At 44.3% G+C, this 17,620-nt stretch overlaps 1 long non-coding RNA gene across 1 annotated transcript; it reads left to right on the top strand.

The window, feature by feature from the left end:
- The first annotated feature begins 4,885 nt into the window (after window positions 1-4,885).
- Window positions 4,886-12,862, top strand: LOC142068620 (uncharacterized). The gene is made up of 3 exons (XR_012664497.1): window positions 4,886-5,059; window positions 10,980-11,301; window positions 11,654-12,862. It is a non-coding gene; the product is annotated as an uncharacterized LOC142068620 (long non-coding RNA).
- Window positions 12,863-17,620: the final 4,758 nt, after the last annotated feature.

The following is a 17,620-nucleotide window of genomic DNA, read 5'->3' as shown; positions in this document are numbered from 1 at the left end:
GGCCCGGAGGATTTGAAAAAAATCCCCCCATCGCTGGAGAGCAAGCTGTACCTTGTTGCGGGAGCCACGGACATCCTCTAAAAACTTCCGTAGCTCTCCTCGCAGCTCATGGGGGGGTGGGGTTACGGTTTCCCAGTTGTTCCCCGGCGGGGCCCTTGGTGCAGCCCTGTGGCCCACTAAAACGGGCAAGCAGGATGCGGATCCCCGACGGGGTGCCTGATGGGCTGGAGCTTCTAGGCCCACCTCAAGCCCTGGGGCGATAGTGGGCGGTGGAGGGAAAATAACAGCCCCTAATGGGTAGGGGCAGGAGAATGCAAAGGCCGCTCTCTGGGGGTCATCGGTTGGAAAAGGGAAGGAGACAGCCCCGGGGGCGGTGATAACATCGCAGAAAGTAGACTGGATAGGGGTAGGGGCAGGGGCAGAGGCGAGGTTCTGGGTTTTGGGAGGCAAGCAGCTGGATGGTGGCGCCTCCCGATCAGGCTCGAGGGTTAAAGGGGTGGGGAGGGAGCTCTCAGTGATACCGGGCGTGGGCTCTATGGTGGATTTAGCGGCCACAGCATCAGAAGGTGGATTATCTTCTGTTGGGCCACCACCCGGGAAGGAAATCGATTGCTCTGCACCAACGGGGGGTGCCCCTAGTGACTCGTGTCCCGGCTGCGTGGCGCCGGCTGTCACCTGAGCAGGCTCGGTGGTTGTCAGCAGGGTGCCATCAGCGGTCGGGTCAATGGAGGAGTCTAGGGGCTCCTTGGAGGTGGGAGCAGAAGCAGCAGTTAGGGGGAGGGAGCATGGGGAAAAGAGGGGTGGAGTGAGGTCTCCCAAATCCAGGTTTGCTGGCAAAAGGTCGTCCTCCCCCTGGGCAACCGGGGTCAGATCTAGGGCCTTGATCTCCTCTGGTGGGGGACTAGGAAGTACCCCTCGAGCGCCTCTCCGTCATGCGCCGCCAATGGCAGTAGAAGCTGCACTTGCCGGCGGAAGGAAAAGATGTGACGGAGGGTGGGGTCCTTGCAGCCCAACAGGAGAGGGCTGATGACAGAAACAGGTTTCCCCAGGGTGGAAAGGGCGGGTAACAGGGCAGCATTGGGAAGAAAAGGAGGGACAGAGGTCAGGACCAGACGGACGCCCAGGTCCTCCAGCGGCTCTAGGGGGACAAACGCCCCCCACTGCCAGGCCCCTCTCCACCGCCTCCTGGGCGGCAGCCTCCGATGCTAAGAAGAAGACAACCTTCCCATACATTTTGGAGGCCGCCACAATGGCCGAGGGCCCCACCACCCTCTCCAGTGCCCGCACGTAGGTCTCCACATGGGGCGAGGCGGGCACCAGGAGGCGTCGGACACCGTGCTTCCTTGTCATGGTGGGGAAGGGGCCCCGGCTGCTGTTGATGGTGGCGGAGGCGGTGGGCGGGAGAGATGATGAGGTGGCAGGCGGGGGGGCTGCCGCCACCCGGGCATGCATCCTGGGGGGTGAGGGAGGGACACCCACAGAGCCAGTGGAGACTCCTTGTCAGACACAGGAGGAGTCGACCTGGACTGTGGGTTCAGAAAAACAGCTAAGCTGAGGGCTGCCATGAAGCTCCAAGGCGAGCAAATCCGCCAATAAGCGCAAGACCCACCAAGGTAGAGCATGAACTTTTGTCACACTGCTAAAATCTAGGAAGTCTCTAATGAGTTTGAGAATTGCCATTGGTGTTTCAAAGGCTTATAACCTGGCCAAATTTTGAGCAGATTTTCACAGGGTGGGTAATGGCACATCCCTGACACAAAAGCTACCTCCCACCCCCCTGAAAATTTCAAGGCCATTCTCCAAAGCATGGGGGTGCTATAACTTGGAAAAGAAAGTCACCAGAATATTTAAACACGGTCAAAATATAATTTTCCCTACCCTCATTTTCAGACATAGCTGAATGATTTTGGCGGATTTCTGCCCACCCCCAAACAATTCAGCCTGAAGTGGATGGTTGGTATGGAAAATTCCAGCCCAAATGGTTGAAGCTTATAAGCAACTGAAAATAAGAACTTATAATAGGAAATACCAGGAAACCATAGGCAATGCTACCAGCCCTGACTATAGTAAACAAACAATTTGTCTTGATTTGTTAACCAAAGTTTAAACATAGCTATAATCCATTGCTGAGAATGGGGAGAGGCTGTGTGAAGTTACAGCTCTCTAGAGCAACTCTTTAATCTCATTTTCTTCCTTGCTAGGAGACAGCACTTACAACTGTCTGTGCTCTGACTATAACAACATAAGATGAGACAGTTAAAATATGGTGGTTCTATAATTCAGCTCCTGTGGTTGTGTTAAAAGCATAGACTGGTTTTACAGGGACCCTAGTAGGTTCCTTCTAGGCTTCAAGTCAAAACTGTGTTATAACTGGGTCCACTAATTCAATTATAGTTGTAGCATGGGTAGTGCAGAAAGTGCATTCAACATGCCGACTATAGTAAAAGGCATAACTAGATGACTAGATGTGGGACATGTATAATCTCAGTAGGGATGAGTGAACATCTCAAACCATATTTTGGGCTCTCAGAGTTTGCAAAACTAATTTGAGGGTTTTTTTAACCTTTTTTTTCCTTTGCAATCAAAAGCCATTTTTCATTTTCCCCCAGCACATCCCACTTCAGGTTGATTCCACCTTTTTCTTTTATGGATTAAGGAAAGAGGAGCCTCCTCTGAAATCTAGACGTCCAAATCTGAGTTTCCTGTAGGCAGGCTTCGCCATATTGACTATACATATTTTTCCATTAGAATTTTTTCTTTGCTCTTCTTATTCAGTCTTTCCTGAGTGGAATACAAACTCTAGTATTAGTCAAACTTTTAAACTGCTAGAGCCAAATGCATCTGTGGTATAGCTCCACTGGAATTTCACCAGGGATTAATTTGCTCCAGAATCTGCATGTTTAAATTGGGCAAAATGAGTAGTCTATCTCTTATAGTCAGGTTATTAGGTTTCTCTCAGGATCCCGTCCTGAATTTCTAACACTGTACTTCTTGGTATTAGCAATTTTTGTTTGCATTTTATTCTAAAACTCTGACACTCTCCTGATTAGGGTCTATGTCAATGAATTATAGGTGCACCCTTCCATTGCACAATAGGATTCTCTTGACAGAAAAAAATCCAAAATGTTTTGGGTAATTTTGTTTTCCTTCCTTTTCAGTGATGCTTGAGCCAGAAATAGCAGCTTACAACAGTCCATGAATAGAGTCTCTCTGAATAAGGGAGAGAGTATAAGCTAAGTAAATGTTTCACAAGTTATGCAAATTTTAATTTCTAGAGGTAATCTGCCAAGGGAAATTTTCTCAATCTATTTATAAAAACACTGTCAGCAAGTAGAGTCCCAGTGGGGAAGTGGCAGCAGTCAGATGAAAAAAGGCTTCTACACACTAGTTCTAGTAGATGGGATTGGGATCCATTAAATAGAGAAATGCAACTACGTCCTTCATAGGCTAGAAGACATAGGACTGTAATATGCTGTGAAGAAGGATGCATTAGTGTTGTGCAGGAAAATTCTGGTCACTCCATCTGGGTTCACCACTGTGATGAAAAGGATAGGCTGTAGCCTGAGAATGGTACCCAGAAAATACTTTATATGAACTCTAACTAAGAAACCTGTCTGCCAGCTTCTTTGGTGACTTGATAGCTGGAGAAGGATCTTCCTGTGCAAGAAGTTTCCCAAGGGTTCACCAAACATAACACATTAGCTACATCTGCTCAATAATAGTCAATAAATGTTTGTATGTGTGATTGTAGAAATTAAACTCTCCAAGTGCTGGCAGAGTGAGTGTAGTGAAAGAAGAAAAATGTCTGTCATACAGTCAATGAAACTATCAGAATTGTAGGGCTGAAAGGACCTCAAGATGTCATCAAGTCCAGTGGTCTGTGCTGAGGCAGGACCAAATAAACCTAGACCATCTCTGACAGGTGTTGTTTTTCTGAAGTGTTCTTAAAAACCTCCAATGATGGGCATTCCACAGCCTCCCTGGGAGGCCTATTCCAGAGCTTAACTACCCCTGCAATTAGCAAGTTTTTCCTTATATCTAACTTATATCTCCCTTGCTACAGATTAAGCCCCTTACCACTTGTCCTACCTTCAGTGGGCATAGACAACACATCGTCATTATAACAGCCCTTAACGTATTTGAAGATATCAGGTTCCCCCTTTGTTGTCTTTTCTCAAGACTAAGCATTCCCAGTTTTTTTAACCTGTCCTCGTAGGTCTGGTTTTCTAAACTTTTTATCATTTTTGTTGCTCTCCTCTGGACGTTCTCCAAATTTTTCCATGTCTTTCCTAAAGTGTAGCACCCAGAATTGGACACAGTACTCCAACTGAGGCCTTACCAGTGCCAAGTAGAGCAGGAGAATTACCTCCTGTGTCTTACGTAGTACACCCTTGTTAATTCATCCCAGAATATTAGCTTTTTGTGCAACTGCATCACATTGTTGACCCATTCAATTTGTGATCTACTATAACCCCCAGATCCTTTTGAGCAGTACTACCACCTAGCCAGTTATTCCCCATTTTGTAGCGGTACACTTGATTTTTCCTTCCTAAGTGAAGTATTTTGCACTTGTCTTTGTTGAATTTAGATGAATTTGTTTAGGCTGTTTTGAATTCTGAGCTTCTCCTCCAAAGTGCTCGAAGCTCCTCCCAGCTTGGTGTCATTCGCAAATTTTATGTGTACAGAAAAATCTGCTTTAGAGACCACCTCTGAAGAGAGACCATCTACTTGCAGAGGCCATGGAACATCACCCCTCTCTGGAGTAAAAACCTTTGAAGAGAGACCACCTCTTACAAGCAATCACTTATATTAACTCCCATGAATGGTCATTCTTGGCAGGTTTTACTGTACTTGCCACTCCGTTATCCAAGTCATTAATGAAAATATTGAGTAGCATCCTTTACCATCTCAAGGACAAGTAAAGATGTTTTAAGATTAGATTCTCCTTGACATTCCAGGAAGATGTGATCCTATCTCGCCACACGTATCCGTTAGAAGAGGGAATGACACACTAAATGATGGGAAAGATCCTATGCAGTATCTTGCAGTGTTTTAAAAAGTAAGTGCACTTACCTAAGTATTAAGTTGTATGTTTACTGATACTTATGATTTCTGGTGCTGGAGGAGACTTTCTTACAGAGTTGAGATAGGGACAAACCGCCATTTATTTTAACTATATTTTAAGGGTTTGGTGCTGGATTGTCAGTTCTGAAAACTGAAGTACTCTGTGCATAGAATAATCACAGCATGAGCAAGCATAGTGCAAGTTTCCCAACACTATCATGCTGCTATACCTAAACAACACTGTTGTTGTGGCACCTCGTCTTGTATAGAGAGAATAATTGTCTCCATGAACCATTCAGTCCTTAATTTCTCTGCTGAGACTGTCAGAGGTACATATTGGTGCCCATAGCAGATGCGGGTTTTTATTCTTATTTATCATGATAGTGCCAACTGAGAGAGGGGTCCTGTTGTGCTAGGCACTGTGCAAACAGAATGGGAGAGACCCTGCCACAAAAAGTTTAAAATCGAAATAGATGACAGACGAAGAATAGGCAAAAGGGATAGAACATACAAGCAGAGCAGTGGTTTGCAAACGTAATGTTACGTCCATAATTTTGTTTTGTTTTTTTAAATCTTTGGGAACTGAGAGAGGGTTCTTGTGATATGGATGCCTGTCTATTGGACCCTGCCCTGAAACCCACCAACTTATTTCACGTGCGGTAGGGTGACCATATTTCCCTAACCTGAAAATGAGACACTGCCTGGCGTTGCCTTTTGCTCAACCCTTGCCAAGCGGGGCCTACCCGAGATGCTTGGCATTGAAGAGATCTTCCTCTTCGAGCTCAAAGAATACTTAAGGGGAAGTAGGAAAACATTATTTTCTAAAGACAGTTCAGAGACTTAGGAAGGAGACCGATCATAAGCAGGTTGGGATGTTGGAGAGACTATTGCCTATCATCCTGATTAGTCTGGGAGTGCCATGAATGTATCTCCTTAATAAAACCATGATCATCTGAAGTAAGGGGGAAGTTGGGAAGAAAAAGGGTTTAACCCCTATTCTGACTATGTAAATGCCATTGACAAAGGGAGAGGACCCTTGGGGATCTAAAATCATCTTTACATACAGGACCATTTTACGCTGGCAGTCTATTCAGCCTTTCCACAGAGCAAGAATTTCTAGTAACTGCTGTGTAGGATTAATGACAAATTGTCAATATAGGAACTTCAGATATAAATCCTTCCCAAACCCAATTCACTACCTGAAACTATATCTACGCTACACTCATACGAGGTTCCTGGTAATATTGTTAAATACAGGTCCTGGGCTGACACATCTGTCACCCAAGTCTTCAGTTAAATTGCCCTGGCACTGGTTCATCCCATTCTCCCCAGGAACTCAGAATCACCTCACTCTACTTGTAGCTCTTCTTAGGTTAGCCTCAGTGCGGTCTGGCCTTCCTGGGTCCTTGCAGGACCATTTTTGGTCCTGTATGTCGTCTCGTTATTGGATGACCCTGGTCTGTTCTAGCTTGCCTCACTTAGAACAGCTGTGGTTTGGATTTGGCCAAGAATACATAGCAAGTCAGTAACCAAATCAGGATTAGAATTTAGATGTTCCTGACTCTCAGCTTCATTTTCATGGCTCTATACATTGTTTCCATTAGAGATTAACAACTTCATCTCCATTCATACTGACGTGGGTTGGATATAAGTCAAAACTCTACAAGTGCACAGCTTCCTAATTCATTATGAATCCCAGAGCCCTCCATTCTGTCATCTCAAAGGTTTTGAAAAATTCTGATAAAACACGTGAGCCTTTTTGGAGTTGGGACACCTATACCACAGTGCTGCTCCTCAAAATGCTGGAAATGGTCATGCCACTGTTAAGAAACTGGTACATAATGATAGCCCAGAGCAATCTTAAAGCCTAATTGGATAGGATTTATTGCTTGAAGTTTCCTTACAAATCCACTTCAACTCTTTGGAAACACCAGACACTCCTCAGAGTATAGCAGAGAACATAATTTGTCAGAAATAATGAAAGTTTTGTTCCTTTTGTCATTTATTAAACACTTTTGGTCCAGCCAAAGCTCCACTGTGGTCTCATACCAAGCAGCAAATTTCTCTGCTGCTGGCAGGCAGCGCTGCCTTCAGAGGTGACCCCCCTTGTGGCCGGAGAGCAGCGGCTGCTGCCTGCGGCAACAGCTCGGAAGGCCTCGCTGACCACCAGCAGCAGTGGAGAAGGTTACGTTTCCAGTGCTGCTGGGAGGCATCGCTGCCTGTACAAGTCAGGGACAAATGCCCACTTTGGGCAAAAAAGTAGGGACAGCTGGGACAGAGCTGAAAAAGGGGACTCTCCCAGCCAAAATGAGATGTGTGGTCGCTCTAATGTAGGGAAGGCTATCAGGCAGGCTATCAGAAAAAGATTTTTAGGCACTCCTGATATCTACTTTTGAACCAGCCAAATAGAGCTGGAGGATCATTCATATTGATCTCTGGAGCGATCCAGTCCCCCCACTTTTATATCTAAATACATTATATACATAGATATAGAAAAAAGCAGTGAGTGCTTGAGAAGTGGCTGGCAACTTGCAGGAGGTCAGACTAGATGATCATGATGATCCCTTCTGACCTTAGAGTCTATGTGTCTGAGTCTCTGACACAGGCTCTATTGCATGAGGAGATCCAGGCCAACATGGCTGCAGAGTTTAAATGCTTAATTTGAGGACCAGAAATAACTGCCAATTTTTAAGAAACTGAGAGTTCAAGGGGCTTTATAACTTGAACTTTTAGGGTCTAAGGGAGATTTTTTTTTAAGTGCTTTGTTTCATCCTCTTGCACCCATCCTCACTCAAGATAAACTATTTCATTACCACTACTTCTCGGTTTTACTTTCTTGGTGTTGAGCTAAACACATTGGAATTATTTTCCTACTATTGCATGTGTGGGACTTTTCTGGCAGGTATTTTTCTAATTTTACACAAAGCAAAACATCCTCTTTCACTCTGCTTCTAGAGAACCTCAGACTTATTTTTAACTACAATTCAGGGTTAGCAGGGAAGGAACTGTCCCTTTCAAAGTCGATTAATGGAATACAATACAACGTAATAGCATTCTCTTTACATAGCTTCTATCCTACAAGGTCTGTCCTGAGGTGCTTTCCAGTTCTGCAAACAGTATATGCTATACATTTACAACAAGAAGTAGTTGTGTAAATACATTAAATTGTGAAAAACTGGAGTTCACTCCAAAGCCTGTTGAAGTGAATGGGAATCGTTAAGTTGACTTCAATGCATTATGGCTCTGGCTCAAACAGAGAGATGTGCTAGGCAGTTTGTATGCTGGGACTGCTATATCTTTTACCAGATTTAATCATATCGCTGTTAGCTTCTCCTTTTCCTTCTTCCTCCTGTTTGTTTGCTTTCTCTCCACCTGTTGTCTCTCATCATTTGCTAAGATTGTAAGCTCTTCAGGGCAGCAGCAATCTTTCATGTGTATACTATACCTACTGCAATGGGGCCCTGAACTCTCAGTGGGCCCTCTAGGTGCTTCTGCAATACAAATAATAACAAATAACTAATAAAGTAAATGATGGGGACAGACAGAAAAGCTGCTTGAGTTTCATCCCATTACTCCTGGCTGTACTCTAGTAACACGATTGCTGATCTGTACATAAGAATGCAAAATTCAAATGGACAACTAATAGTCCTGTAAGCATCTAGGAATAACAAAAGTAAACTTAGATTGTGCAATAACCACCATTTCCTTTTTTTAAAACCATGGTGTAATCCTGGGTTATTTCATTTTAACTGCCTTGGTAACAACAGCATGTGATCAGCATGATGATGTTTCTAGCCCCTTCTACTTTATATTCTTCTATGAATCCCTTCCAGTTTTGTCCATGTCTTTCTAGTATTGAACCTTGTAACCCCCAGGGGTCATTATGACTCTCTTAGATCCCCAAGGGTCCTCTAGATTTCAGGTCAAGCCCTCAGCCTGTCCCCCAACAGAGCCATCAAGGAAGAACTCCACAAGGGGATTCTCTAGAGCAGAGGTGGGAAAATTACAGCCCGCGGGCCACATCCGGCCCACGGGACTGTCCTGCCTGGCCTCTGAGCTCCTGGCCCGGGAGGCTAGCCCCAGCCCCTCCCCTGCTGTCCCCCTGCCCCGCAGCTATGCTGCCATGCGGGCAGCGCTCTCGGCAGCGGGGCTGCGCGCTCATGCAGACATGCTGCTCTGAGTGGCATGATAAGGGGGCTGGGGGGTTGGATAAGGTGCAGGGAGTCTTGGGGGGCAGTCAGGGAGAAGGGAGTGGTTGGATAGGGGGTGGGGTCCCGGGGGAGGTGGTTGGTGTGGGGGGTTGTTAGGGGCTTATTCCTTCACCTGCTTACTTCCCTGGTCCTTCTTGCATGAACAGAGAGCAACAATACCTGAAGTCCAAAGGTGCAAACAATTCGATGTTTATTGGGGTGAACTTTCAACAAGCAATGATTCCAGTTTTCTTCCTTAGTGTCCCCCTTCCCAGCTCTGACACCACAGAGCCTTACCTGTGTCCCTGTTCCCTTTTCCCCCCTTAGCAAAACATGATTCCAATTTCCCCATCCCTGTTCCCATTCCCCTCCACTTACTTCCTGATTGACTGCAGACTATATAGTAAAACTTGAGCTATACCTTAACCAATCATTTTACTGAAATTTAACTAACCAATCCTAACATATTGTAACATGATTATTCAACCAATTATATCCCACCACCTTAATTAGTTTACACCCAGCAAAATTAATTATACAGCAGACAGAAACAATCACAGAACCAGACAGAGACCATCCAAATAAACAATAACAAAGTGGGAACTATAATGACAAAACAATACAGAAGTGAGGATTTCACGACTACATCTATAAAGACATAAGGGTTTCCCAGCTGTGTCTATTGATAAATGAGTTCTTACCGAATAGAAAACTATTAAACTAAATTTCCTTTTACAACCTCTAGTCTAGGCTCTTCCCTTTCTCTGGAGGTGATAGATCAGATCACCTTTCTAACAGCCCTAGATTGCCTTATTTTAATATGACTAGTTTGGAATGTGAGGATGTGACCGTACACTTCCTAGCTTATGGCTGCCTCTGCTGCTTAGCCAAAGGCCTTAGCCTAAGAACAGGGCCTCAGACTGTCACAGTAAGGGAAGGCTCTTACACCGGCAGACAGTGATTTTGATTCTTTCTTTCTTTCTTTTATACCTCTATAACTAGCTAAGTGATAAGAATACACTTAAATTAGCATATAGGCCTTTACAGACAGGCCTGAATATCTATATCGTAATGGGGGTCCTGGGAGGGGGCGGTCAGGGGATGGGGAACAGGGGGTGGTTGGATAGGGCAGAGGTTCTGGGGGGGTGGTCGGGGAGCAGGGGGAGTTAGATAGGGGGAGTCCCGGGGGGCAGTTAGGGGCGAGGGTCCTGGGAGGGGGCGGTCAGGGGACAAGGAGCGGGGGTGGGGGAAGGGGCTTGGACGGGTGGAGAGTTCTGAGGGGGGCGGGAAGTGGGAGGGGGTGGATAGTGGGCAGGGGCCAGGCTGTTTGGGGAGGCACAGCCTTCCCTACCCGGCCCTCCATACAGTTTCGCACCCTGATGTGGCCCTCAGGCCAAAAAGTTTGCCCACCCCTGTTCTAGAGACATCCTCCCCAGAACCCTTTCCTGCAGGTTTTCTACCAAAGGGGATGTTCTGAATCCAGGGTTATCCCACTTGTTGAAAGTCTGTATCTTGGATTACCTTTCTACACAGATTTTTTACCTTTGGTGTAATCTGACTGTATTATTTAAACCCCCTCTGCATTTTTTTTGGCCTTATTAATGATTGCCTTCCCACATTAGTAATATTTCCTGTTAGTTTCATTAATATGTTTACCCGTCATTACCACTCTGAAACCTCTTACCTTGCCAGGCCAATGTCCTGTAGGTCCCTTTCTCTCCCCAGCATCTCCTCAGCTCCGTCCAGTCTGACCCTACGCTTGGAGAATCAGAGAAGGGAGGGCATTCCAAGCATCCTCCTCATCTTAATCCCAAACACCTCTTCCACACAGCTGCAAGATAGGACTCCATAATATTGGGTATTGGTAACTATAGAATATGAAGCTGTAGACAATATGACAATTCTGTGAAATTACTGCATCTTTAAGATCTGGAGCATTGTGTGCGGCAGAGTTTGAAAGGTTGGTTAGTTGCTGCTGAGAGTGGGCTGAAGACAGAACCTGAGAGTGAAATGGTGCTGGATGAAGACACTTACAGAAACTGAGTCAGTACGTATCTCTCTGGGGTTCTGATCCCGCAATATATTCTGTGTGGGTACTGGATTGGGGCCTTAATTACGGAAGATATCAACTCTGATCGACCAATAAGAGAGCTGTTGTAGGAGGGTATAACTCCATTGAAGTCAAAACATGAGGTATACACCAAGGCCCAGTCTGGCCTTAATATTCTTTGTCATGGGATAAAATTCAAGGGAAGTACATACACTGACTTCTAGAGCTAGTAGTAACCCAGACTAATTTATCTGACAAGTTGGCATTGTGCTTTGAATAAATTACGCACAAATATATTGTTTGTTGTTTGACCAGCTCTAATACCTGTTTTTTCTTTTTTATATTACAGCAGCTCTTATGGACTCTGAACTGAATTGTGTGAGACTCTGTACCTACGCATAGTAAGAGACAGCCCTTAGCACAAAGTGATTACAATATAAACAAACAACTCAGACAAAGGAAGGGATATTTCCCCCATTTTACAGATGTGGAAACTGAGGCACAGAGCCAAAGTGACTTGCCCAAGGTCACAGAGCTGTCAAATGAATTAAGTTTGCCTGAGTCCCAGACTAGGGCCTTATTTATAAGACCATCCTTCCCCTCTTCCTCACGGTGCTTTCCCTTGGCTGTGCCTGCTTACCCCAGACCATTTGTGCGACAGTCTCTTGGGAGACTTGTATTATTTTTGTGATTGTTGTTGGCTCAGTTAGTAATGCATGTCATAGTTATACTAAATAATAAGATAAGAAATCTGTCATAGAACTCTGTACTCTTACAGTAAGTAAGGGTGGCGGATGGATGGTAAAAGCCTTATCAGCTGTTATAACTCAGACGCTGTGCACTTGTTTCACCACATGGCAGCAGTGCTGGATTGCAGATCCCTGCCTTCATGCTCCATTCAGTTTATGCTAGTGGAATGGACCAATGCACACAGCCCCTTTGCAAACCACTAAAAGTAGAATGGAGAGGGATGGCCATGGCTGGATTACCCAATAGGCAGACTAAACACGTGCTTAGGGCACCAGCAAAGAAAGAGGCACCAAAAAAAAAAAGTGATTTTTGATATTTCAAAAAAAGCATCGAAGTAGTCATCATGGGAAAAATCAGAACTTTGTTAGACTTCCTTACACTCCACGACACACTCTTCCCCCATTTTTCTCTTCTCTTTTACCACACAAGTCAAGCTCTCCCAGAAAAAGAATTGGATTTGAAAACATGTGCAGACCTCTGTCAATCATTAGCAGACCACTTACACACTTTGAGGAATGATTTCGAAAGATTTGGAGACATATCAAAAGATATCTTGCCTGATACTAACTACAAAGAAGCCGAGTCCCGCAAGCGAATCAGGAAAAAACAAGCAAATTATAGCAGTGCAACAGAAACAGCATTGAATCCTAGAGATAAATTTTGTGTATCTACTTACTATGCTATAATTGATACACTTGAAGCTCATATGAAGAGGAGAGGTGAAGTGTACAAAGAAGTATCAAATATCAGAGTAGCAGCCGTGTTAGTCTGTATCTGCAAAAAGAAAAGGAGTACTTGTGGCACCTTAGAGACTAACAAACGTATTTGAGCATAAGCTTTCGTGAGCTACAGCTCACTTCATCGGATGCATGTCAATGAAGTGAGCTGTAGCTCACAAAAGCTTATGCTCAAATAAATTTGTTAGTCTCTAAGGTGCCACAAGTACTCATTTTATTTTTAAGTATCAAGTAGATTTTCTTTTCTAAACGATATGGACTATCTGACGAACAATATTCACAAGGTTCCCAAAAGCTAGTTGACTCATACCCTGTTAACTTGAACATGAATTTCTGTGGAGAAGTACAGCAGTTCCACTGTTATATGCACGCAAAGTTTAATGAAACAGGAAAAATGAAATTCAGTCAAATTGATCTTCATGACACTCTACTGAAAGACAGAATACGATGTGTATTTCCAAATGTGGAGATCGCACTACGTATTTGTCTAACATTGATGATTACTAACTGTTCCACAGAATGCTCTTTTTCTCAGCTGAAAAGAATAAAAAACCCTCAGAGAACAACAATGTGTCAGGACAGACTTGATTCACTTTCCCTACTGTGTATGGAAGCGGACATGCTTTGTCGAGTCAGCTTCGATGAATTTATCCAGAATTTTGCTATCAGAAAATCTAGAAAGAAGCTATTTTAATTTCAGCATACATGTAAGTTTTGTGTCATTTTGAAAAATAAAATTTTATTTTACGGTATAGTATTGTTTTTATTTTGAATTACATATGGGGGGGGACCATAATCTTTTCAGTGCTTAGGGCCTCTAAAGGTCTTAATCCAGCCGTGGGGATGGCCTTAACAAAAACTAGGAGTTTGGCATTTTTCCATGACTTGTTTATCTGGATGGGCAAAGAGCAAGATTGAAAAGGTTTGGTTCAGAGAAACTTTCAAAGGCCAGGTTTCAGAGTAGCAGCCGTGTTAGTCTGTATTCGCAAAAAGAAAAGGAGGACTTGTGGCACCTTAGAGACTAACAAATTTATTTGAGCATAAGCATCCGATGAAGTGAGCTGTAGCTCACGAAAACTTATGCTCAAATAAATTTGTTAGTTTCAAAGGTCAGGCTTTTCCTAAACTTATTTCAGTTTATCCAAATTTTGTCAGCCTTCCTTTCCATAATCATCCAGAGAGTGATCTACCCAAGACCACTTAATAGCCCCCAGCACACTCAGGGAATCTGAATTAGGCAATACCAAGGGCTAACTAGAGAAACTATTGAAAGGTTAGGAGTAGGTATGGAAGAGAGTCTCAGTCACGTGGGGAGGAGGACAGTGGTAAAAGCGGTCCTTGTGTGACGCTGACAAAAGTTGGATTCAGATCCAAGGATGGGCAAAGATTTGGCATACTTTTACATTTCCCCAAAGCTGTTTGCTCATGCTTCATCTGACCACATCTTCTCTGCTTGTAGATAATGGGCCAGATCCTCAACTTGTGTAAATGGGTATGCCTCCATCGAAGTGAGTGAAACTGTGCTGATTTACGTCACCTGAGGATCTGGCCCTATATATTTACACAAATGCGCGCACACACATTCCACAATTGGTAGAGATTTTTTTTAAATAACAGTTAATTTTGTTGTGATCTCTTCTTAAATGTTGGTTATGGACTTTGGAAGGAATGCAGTCATCCTTGTTCTTGACTGTACTGCCTTGCTACAGCAATAGAGGGATAATGCTATTGAGTTAATGGGATTACACCAATGTAAAAGTGATGTGAAATCAAAACTGGAAAGAGCAAATCAGTGGATGAGACACTAACTATATATAGTTGCCTCATTGTCAGTCATTCTGCTGATATAGCATAACATGGGAAGGAGAAGGATGATCTTGTGATTAAGGCATAGCACATGGAATCAGGAGTGCTAGATTCTGTTGGTAATAGCGCTGACTCTGTGACTTTGAGCATGTTTCTGAATTGCACTATGCCCCAGTTTATGCATCTGTAAAATGGGGATAATAACTTGCAAGGGTATTTTGAGGCTTATTTAACATCAGCAAAGTATTTTGATATCCTCTGAAAGTACTATAGCAAAGGTATATAGTATTTTTTTTAATTAAAAGAGGAACTCCTTGCAGTTTGAAGGCCAGCTGTTGGTACAGCTGGAGAGGGATAATGTTACTATTTCAGCTTCTATCAAGATGCAAATGTTTTGTTGTTGTTGCTTCTCTGGGAGAATATTAATGACATTTAATTTATGAGAACAGAGATTTATCAGTTTCCTGATCTTTACAGTGAAGGTCATCCCTACATCAGCTATCTGGCAGACATTGCACTAATGTTGCTGGTTTCTCAGAAGAAAATAGTGGGCCATTCATAAAATGTAGCTGTGTAGACAGAATCATAGAAATGTAGGGCTGGAAGGGATCTAGTCTAACCCCCTGTGCTGAGGCAGGACCAGCTAAACCTAGACCATCCCTGACAGATGTTTGTCCAACCTGTTCTTAAACTTCCAATGACTGGGATTCCACAAACTCTCTTAGTAACTGTTTCACTGCTTAACTATTCTTATGATTAGAAAGTTTTTCCTAATATTAATTCTAAATCTCCCTTGTGGCAGATGAAGCCAATTTCTTCTTGTTTTACCTTCGGTAGACATGGAGAACAATTGATCAACATCCTCTTTTTAACAGCCCTTAACGTAGTTGAAGGCTGTTATCATGTCCCTCCCTCAGTCTTCTTTTCTCAGGACTAAATTTATCCAGTTTTTATAACAAATGTAAATTGTAACTGAAAGATCAATCTTATGCAGGCAGATTTAACAGGTGGGTCTCTTCTTAGATCTTAATTTTTTGGTTTTGTCCTGTTTTGTTTATAAATCTATGGCAGGAGACCATAGAACTTTGCCATTACTGTATGTAATTGATTCCATATAACCAATTCTAGCTCTTATCTATATCTTTTTCCTTTTATGAATAAACCTTTAGATTTTAGATTCTAAAGGATTGGCAACAGCGGGATTTGTGGGTAAGATCTGATTTGTATATTGACCTGGGTCTGGGGCTTGGTCCTTTGGGATCGAGAGAACCTTTTTTCTTTTACTGCGGTATTGGTTTCAATAACTATTTATCCCCTTAACAAGTGGCACTGGTGGTCATAGTGGGAAACTGGAGTGTCCAAGGGAATTGCTTGTGTGACTTGTGTTAGCCAGTGGGATAAAACCAAAGTCCTCTCTGTCTGGCTGGTTTGCTTTGTCTTAAAGGTGGAAAAACCCCAGCCTTGTAACTGCCCTGCTTTAAGCAATTTGTCCTGAAGTGGCACTCTCAGTTGGGTCCCACCAGCATCATTACAGGATGTCTGTCCAATCGCTCCACCCTGTCACAATCCATCAGTCCAGAGATACAGGGTTCATTCCCAGGGTTCATTCTTATAGCTGTTTTTCCCGGAAAGTAGTCTGGCAAATGTTCCCATCATAGTATGGGTCTGTAAATTTCCCATTGAACACAATGGCCCATGCTTTGAAGTTAGTAGGCTTCTTCATGCTTACAGTTCTAAGGCTTCAATCCCATTTGATGGGCAATTCAATTACAGAGACATACATAATGCATCTAGTTACAGCCACCCAGACAATCCTTCATTAGTTTTCATGAAGTTTTACAGATTAAGTAAATTCTCATCCTAATGCTAACACACCTTTTGATCTAGGGTTAACTAAGTGTCCAGATACACATAATGTAAAACAAGATAAGTGAAGACAATATCATCATCATTGTCTTTTGTTCTAAACTAACAAGTGAATTGGCCTGGTCACATTACAATGCCTTTTGACACACCTTTAATTTCTATTGGCATGCAAGTGAATGAGCCTGCTGCCTTGCTCTGAGCTGGCAACCTGCTAGACAGTATCACAACCCCATCACAGGGTATGTCTGCATTTAGCGTTGGAGGTGTAATTCCCAGCTTGAGGACATACCCAACCCCTCCCCCACCCAGCTCCCAGCCCAGTGTCTTGTCCTGCCCCAAGCCTTGGCGCCTCTCCACTCCTGGCCCCACACCAGCTCCCAGCCTTGGCCACTGGCCACAGCTCCATTCCTGGCCTGGGGCTGAGGCTGGGGGAAAACCCGGAGCGGAGCTGCAACTAGCCATGGGCCTGGCTGCTGGCCTCCACCACAGTTGGGCCGTGGCTCTACTCACGTCTCCACCCCTAGCCTTGGCCCTGGCCTTGGCACTGCTCCCAGCCCCCGACCCCACCCTGCTGTGGCCCCAGCCTTGGCTCCCTTACCCTTGTCCACGTCCCCGCTCCCAACCCTGGCTTCAGTGGGATGGGGGGAGTGGACAGAGGTAAGGGGGGGGCATGACTCTCAAAAGTTTGTAGACTGCTGGTGTAAATGCACCCTAAGCTAGGCTGAACCTGCTATGGCCCCATCATGCAAACGGCTCCTCATTGGAATGTGTCCACTGACATGAATGAGACTGTGCAGGCAGAGGTCTCCCTGTCCACAGAACAGCTGGCGGGATCAGGGCCCAATCCGTTCTGAGCAACACTTAGAGGGGAATGTCTTTTGGTCACTACTAACCTGAGTTAGTATCAAATCAATTGCCTGTGGGATTGATCTTGCACAGTGCTAAGCACCCTAGCCCTAATCTAGCAGAGCACTTAACACAGAGTTAACTTTAATCACTCAAGTAGCCCCCATTAAAGTCTATGGGAGACTATTTGCGTGCTTAAGGTTAAGCAAATGCTTTTATGTATCTTGTTGGATCAGGACCCGAGTTCTCAGCGCCAGGCAGGTTCAAGTACTGAAAGAATCTTACTCAGTCCCTTGAGAGAGCCAGTCTCC

The sequence above is a fragment of the Caretta caretta genome, chromosome 12 (assembly GCF_965140235.1).
Source record: "Caretta caretta isolate rCarCar2 chromosome 12, rCarCar1.hap1, whole genome shotgun sequence".
NCBI classification, from domain to species: Eukaryota; Metazoa; Chordata; order Testudines; family Cheloniidae; genus Caretta; species Caretta caretta.
Note: the sequence above shows the minus strand (reverse complement) of the source record. Positions and strands in the feature narration are given on the sequence as shown.